The following is a 7,623-nucleotide window of genomic DNA, read 5'->3' as shown; positions in this document are numbered from 1 at the left end:
CTGTCGAGGAGTCTGCCCAGGGACTGTACAGCTCGGTGGTGTTACAGGAACAGAGCTGCCTGGCTTGAGAAGCTTTATGTGAAGTTGGACTGTTTTCTCATCATTTTGGTTAACATTCCAGGCATCCGCAAAAAGTAAGAAAAGGATTGCTTTATAGGACGGATCTGCCCTTTTTTTCCCCCTTCTTTTGCCCCTAGGAAACGTCTGGTCTTTGAAAGCCAGGCTTTGTGCAGTTCTCCAATTCATTTCCTGCTTTACCTGGTTCTGGAAAATAGGCTCACCGAATATCTAACAATTTTCATTTTTCTCTATTGCTTGGCCTCTTCCTTCTCTGTATTTCATATTCCTCTCCTCCTTTCGTGTCTAGCTGAAGACTTGAATCTTATTAATGTGGCTGGCCCTTCACCTTCTCCACGGAGCCCCTGGCTATTGGAATATCATAACCTGAGTGTCACTCATACCTGCATCAGACGTCACTTGCACCAAGCGCCGAGAGGAATCAGAAGCAGCCCAGACTTGCGACATAACCAATGACAGTAACGTGCAACAGGTGGTGCAAAGTGATGAGGACCAGTCTTGGGGAGGAGGAGGAGGCCACAGCCCACTCTGGGCTCCAACAAGTTCCACCATCCCCTGACCTTTGTCTAAACCTAAACTCTCTCCGTTAGCATCCCCTTGCTTGGGGAAAGGAAATGTTCCCTCTTCCGCAGGGCAGATACACTACCCAGTGGGACAGAAGGACAGCAGTCTACCATGGGCAGCATTTTCAGACCATTGTCCATGCCCTTGGCCAGTTCTCTTTAGCCAGAGAGCATTCTCCACCACCCCAGAGCTACTTCAGTTTCTGGAAAGGAAGCCCTCCAGCTAACAGGTCTCGCTCCACCAGATGTATATACATTAAAAAAAAACAAAGCTCTGGCCAGGTGCGTCGGCTCACACCTGTAATCTCAGCACTTTGGGTGATCACGAGGTCAGGAGGTGGAGACCAGTCTGGCCAACATAGTGAAACCCCATCTCTACTAAAAATACAAAAAATCAGCCAGGTGTGGTGGTGTGTGCCTGTAATCCCAGCTACTCAGGAGGCTGAGGCAGGAGAATTGGGTGAACCCGGGAGGCAGAGGTTGCAGTGAGCCGAGATCACACCATTGCACTCCAGCCTGGGCGACAGTGCAAGACTCTATCTCAAAAAAAAAAAAAAAAAGAGAACAAAGCTCTGCATCATGCCCAGCAGTGATGGCCTTTCCATCCTCTGCAAGGCCTCACTCAGGAGAGAGGAAGGAAGGAAGAGAAAAAAGGAGAACTGGAGAGAGGCCCCGGAAGCCACAAGGCTCACACAGGTGCAATTCTCCATAAGTCCTTGTATTAGTTCGTTTTTACACTGCTGATAAAGACATACTCAAAACTGGGAACAAAAATAAGTTTAATTGGACTTACAGTTCTACATGACTGGGAAGGCCTCAGAATCATGGCGGGAGGCAAAAGGCACTTCTTACATGGCGGCAACAAGAGAAAAATGAGGAGGAAGCAAAAGCAGAAGCCCCTGATAAACCCATCAGATCTCATGAGACTTATTCACTATCACAAGAATGGCATGGGAAAGACCAGCCCCCATGATTCAATTACCTCCCACTGGGTCCCTCCCACAACACATGGGAATTCTGGGAGATACAATTCAAGTTGAGATTTGGGTGAGGACATAGCCAAGCCATATCATTCCACCCCGGCCCCTCTAAATCTTATGTTCTCACATTTCAAAACCAATCGTGCCTTCCCAAAAGTCCCCCAAAGTCTTAACTCATTTCAGCGTTAACCCAAAAGTGCACGGTCCAAAGTCTCATCTGAGACAGGGCAAGTCTCTTCCACCTATGAGCCTGTAAACTCAAAAGCAAGCTAGTTACTTCTTAGAAACAATGGGGGTACAGGTACTGGGTAAATACAGCTGTTCCAAATGAGAGAAATTGACCAAAACAAAGGGGTTACAGGCCCCATGCAAGTCCAAAACCCAGCAGGTGCAGTCAGATTTTAAAGCTCCAAAATGATCTCCTTTGACTCCAGGTCTCACATCCAGGTCACGCTTATGCAAAAGGTGGGCTCCCATAGTCTTGGACAGCTCAACCCCTGTGGCTTAGCAGGGTATATCCCCCCTCCCGGCTGCTTTCACAGGCTGGCATTGAGTGTCTGCGGCTTTTCCAGGCACACAGTGCAAGCTGTCGGTGGATCAACCATTCTGGGATCTGGAGGATGGTGGCCATCTTCTCACAGCTCCACCAGGCAGTGCCCCAGTAGGGACTCTATCTGGGGCCTCTGACCCCACATTTCCCTCCCCCATTGCCCTAGCAGAGGTTCTCCATGAAGGCCCTGCTCCTGCAGCAAACTTTTGCCTGGGCATCCAGGCATTTCCATACATCTGCTGAAATCTAGGTGGAGGTTCCCAAACCTCAATTCTTGACTTCTGTGCACCCACAGGCTCAATACCAAGTGGAAGCTGCCAAGGTTTGGGGCTTGCGCCCTCTGAAACCATGGGCCGAGCTGTACCTTGGCCCCTTTTAGCAATAGCTGGAGCAGCTGGGATGCAGGGCACCAAGTCCCTCCACTGCACACAGCACGGGGACCCTGGGCCCAGCACATGAAACCATGTTTTCTTCCTAGGCTTCCGGGTCTGTGATGGCAGGGGCTGCCCTGGAGACATTTTCCCCATTGTCTTAGGGATTAACATACAGCTCCTTGTTACTTATGCAAATTTCTGTAGCCAGCTTGAATTTCTCCTCAAAAAATGGGTTTTTCTTTTCTACTGTATCATCAGGCTGCAAATTTTCTGAACATTTGTGCTCTGTTTCCCTTTTAAAACAGAATGCTTTTAACAGCACCCAATTCACATCTCGAATGCTTTGCTGCTTAGAAATTTCTTCTGTCAGATACCTTAAATCATCTCTCTCAAGTTCTTTGAACAAATCTCTAGGGCAGGGGCAAAATGCTGCCATTCTCTTTGCTAAAACATAACAAGAGTCACCTTTGCTCCAGTTCCCAAAAAGTTCCTCATCTACATTTGAGACCACCTCAGCCTGGATTTCATTGTCCATATCATTATCGGTATCTTTGTCAAAGCCATTCAACAAGTCTCTAGGAAGCTTCAAACTTTCTCACATTTTCCTGTCTTCTTCTGAGCCCTCTAAACTGTTCCAACCTCTGCCTGTTACCCCATTCCAAAGTCACTTTCACATTTTCAGGTATCTTTTCAGCAACACCCCACTCTACTGGTACCAATCTATTGTATTAGTCCATTTTCATGCTGCTGATAAAGACATACCCAAGACTGGGAAGAAAAAGATGTTTAATTGGATTTACAGTTCCACATGGCTGGGGAGGCCTCAGAATCATGGCGAGAGGCGAAAGGCACTTCTTACATGGCGGCAACAAGAGAAAAATGAGGAAGAAGCAAAAGCAGAAACCCCTGATAAACCCATCAGATCTTATGAGACTTATTCACTGTCACAAGAATGGCATGGGAAAGACCAGCTCCCATGATTCAATTACTTCCCCCTCTGGGTCCCTCCCACAACACATGAGAATTCTGGGAGGTACAATTCAAGCTGAGATTTGGGTGGGGACACGGCCAAACCATATCAGCCCTGGTGGTCAGGAGGGAATAAAGGCAATGGCCTGAGTTTCTCCTCACAAAACCAGCCCCCCCTGTAACTTTCTGAAACTCCTTTGTCCCATCCAGACAAAGGAGTTTTGTTTGCTGTTTGGTTTATTCATTAGCTACTTACAAAGTGCCAATGCTATGACAGCTACATCAGTGCTGACCCCACCACTGTCACCTTCATGCCCAGGGGCTGTGGAGTCCCGTACACCAGAGGGTCCCCAGCCCTGACTCTTGTGGGGAATTACCCTGGAATGACCAGACTCTGCCTGGTGGCAGAAGGCCCCTCGAGAAGATGGGAGAGGAGCCCTGGGGCTGTGTGAGGGCTGCACATGGCTGGACAGATGGGATGTAGGATGCAGCAGACAGGCCAAGGCCATGGTCCCAAGGCCAGACCCACAGAGGGTGTAAGGGTAGCCCTAACAAAGATGCCTCCAAGGCTTGGGACTTTGCAAGGTCTTTCTTAGGAGATGCAGAATGAAAACTTAAGCCACCACCATCTAGCCTACACCCACAGTGCCTGAATAAGACCCTTCTGGATGGAGCTGGGGACAGAGCAAGCAAGCTGCCCTAAAGGTCTCTCATTGCTGTGGGAGCCTGCCTGCTGTGGGAGCCCGCCCATCCTCTGACACACGAGCAAAACCATTTTATTTCTTCTCTCGGCATTGTTCTGTTTGTTGGCTTGCTTTCATTCTGCTTCCTTTCCTGTTTTTGGCATCCTCATTAACATCATGTTCTAGTAAGGATTATGTGCTTCAGAAGCTTAGGAAAAGGCAGGAAGCTCAAGCAGGGTCTGGCTTTGGCGGCGTCCCTGAAAGCAGCGGTGGCCTCGAAGCCAGGTGGAATCATTTGTGTCTAGTGCCATCTTTTGGCTATTTTCGAGAACTTCAACTAACAGAGCTAAAGTAATGCCTGCTGGCCTTCAGCGCTACAAAGCCTCTTTCTTTGCTTCTAGTTTAGGGGAAAGGCCAGTCTAATTTGGTCAAAAATCTAAGCTGGAGATCACTCACGAGTGAAAAGATACTTTTAAACTTTCAATAGCCAGGAGGCAGGGCCAGAGCCTGGCCTATTCTTCTTGAAAACTTTGGAAAGTTTCTTGATGGGTAAGATTCAGCAAGTAGGTCAGTCCTTGTGCTACCCTAGTACCCGGATAAACTCAGCTGTACACGGGAAAATAACTCCCTGGTTCCCCCACTAAAGAAGAGTGCAATGCTCTATCTTTCCAGGCCAGTCCCCTCCGAGGCCCCTCACTCTCTAGCCCTTCACACAAACTCACCATCCAGCACTCCCTGCCTTGGGCTGCTGGGGAGGAAATCAGAATCTTGAGGCCAACAGATCCTGCTGTGGCTGCAAGCATCCCTAAGTGTATGTATTGTCTCTGGGCATTTTAGTGGCCAGATGGAGTTTCTCCAGAAAAGGCCCCATCTCCCATGAGAACCATGAATTCAGACAGCCGGACCCAACAATGCCAGTCTTAGGAATACACTCTCCAGAGGAATACACACGCGCAAAATGGTACTGGTATAACTTGTAATATTATAACACATGGTATTCATAGCAGTGTTGTTTTTAATAGCAAAATATTGATGATATTCTAAATGTCTCTCAACAAGAGGATATTAAATACATTGTGGTACAATGAAACAACAGACTAGGTAGCCATAAAAAAGAACAATATGGGAAGATCTCCAAGATATATTATTATATGAAGAAAGTGCACATAGTATGCTAGCATACATAAGCATATTTATTCCATATATGTGCAGACAGATGTATAGCATATCCACATATAAAATGCTTATATAGGTGATCAAATATTTCCAGGACAGTACACAAGAAACTGGTATTATTGGAGGGAATCAGAAGGCTGTGGATGGGGATGAGAGGGAGACTTTTGTATCTTTCCATTTTAAACCAATTTATTTTAAATCAGTGTATTTACTTTTTCAAAAGTATGTAAAGAAAAAAATGACCTCTGTCACCTAGAAGTTGGTCAAGTGCCTGGAATAGAAGCATCCCATGGTGGACCACAGCAGAAAATGAATAAGATACATTTTGTAAACGGATTAGCATTTCATACGCTTCTCTGTATTTGCTTCTTCTGTTATCCCAAGACTTTTCACAAAGTACTGTTTGAATATTCCAGGTTTGCCTCTCCATGCCGAAGGATTTAGCTCTCACAATAACAAAAATGCTAAAATGCAGGCCCTGCTTTGAAGGAGTTCCCAGTTTCCTGAGCTCAACAGACACCTAGAATACCTTGCAATAAAAAAATTAGTTTGGATAATCTATTGCTATGCAACAAAGGCCCACAAAACTTAGTGGCTTAAAACGACAATTTGTTATTATCCCCTTCAGCACTGTGGGTTAACCGGGATCAACTGGGAGGCTTCTATTTAGAGTCTTTCACGTGGTTGCAGTCCAAAGGTGGCTGAAATCGGAGTCATCTGAAGGCTCAACTTGGCTGTACATCAAAGATGATTTCTTTGCTCACATGTCTGTCTCCACAGCTGGTGCTGGCCCTGTGCCTCTGTCCAGGTAGCCTCTCCACATGGCTGGTTGGGTTTCCACACGGCATGTCTGTCATCATTGGTAGAAGGCTTCTCCCAAAAGCTGCAACCTCAGAAGCCGTGCAGTCTCTTCTGTTTCATTCTATGGATCAAAATCAAGTCAGAGATCTAGCCTGGATTCAAGGGAAGAGGACTATACAAGGGAAGAAATACTGGGAGGCATGGTCATCTTTGGAGAATGGCTACCACAAGCTAGATAAAGACAAGCCCAGGTGCAAAGGCAGCCCAGAACTTGACCCTGACTCACTGTCCATCTCAGCACTTGTTCTAAACTGGAGCCTTCTTATGCTTTTGAAAAAAATGCATCTTGGGAAGTTATTATTAATGTCTTCAAATTTCAAGCCTGAAAAAAATGAGGAAACCCGGCCGGGCACGGTGCTCACGCCTGTAATCCCAGCACTTTGGGAGGCTGAGGCAGGTGGATCGTCTGAGGTCAGGAGTTTGAGACCAGCCTGGCCAACATGGCGAAACCCCATCTCTACTAAAAATACAAAAAATTAGCTGGGCGTGGTGATGGGTGCCTGTAATCCCAGCTACTCAGGAGGCTGAGGCAGGAGAATCTCTTGAACCTGAGAGGCGGAAATTGCAGTGAGCTGAGATCGCACCATTGCACTCCAGCCTGGGCAACAAGAGCCAAACTCTGTCTCAAAAATAAATACATAATGAGGAAACCAATCAGGAAGATTGTAAACCTTGTTTCTTTGTTTTGCTGTATTAGGCCCCAGCCCACAAAAAGCCACATCTCAGAACTAGCTTTGTACAGCTTCTTCAACTGATGAGCTTCTGAAATACAACGGTTGAATCCAAAAAGCCCCATGGATAGCATATGGGGGGACCTCAGGATATCGAGGCCACACACTCTTCACTCCACAAAGATACACACACACATGCACAGCCCCTGTGCAAAAAGACTCACCTTCTCAACCTCTTCTCTATCCTGCTCCCATTGAAACTCAACTCTGCTGGGTTCTTGCTCTACCAAAAAGAAAAAAAAATGGACCCAAATAATCAACAAGAAAGTCATAAGAAACCTTTAAAATACTAGTGAGACTCATTCTTGGTTTCCATCTAGATATAAAGAGAATGGAATATAAATAGAATATCTTATAGAACTAATAAAAATAACATCCTTTGAACACAATTTAATGGTATAAAGAGGCGATCACAATATACCATTAACTGCAAAAAAAGACACCAAACTGTTCACAGTATGTATACATGCAGAAAAAAAAGATTAGTAGAAAATACACGGGAAATATTAACAGCGATTCTCTCTAGTGGTAAAATTATGGGAGACTTTTACTCTTAATACACTTCTATATTTTGGACAATGAACATAGAGTCCTTTTATGATCAGATAAAAGTTCCATATACGCATATGTATCTATTTGGTCTTTTCTCTCAAAATCT

Source organism: Pan troglodytes, chromosome 13, assembly GCF_028858775.2.
Source record: "Pan troglodytes isolate AG18354 chromosome 13, NHGRI_mPanTro3-v2.0_pri, whole genome shotgun sequence".
Taxonomy (NCBI): domain Eukaryota; kingdom Metazoa; phylum Chordata; class Mammalia; order Primates; family Hominidae; genus Pan; species Pan troglodytes.
The sequence above is the reverse complement of the archived record's forward strand: the minus strand, read 5'-3'. Positions refer to the sequence as shown.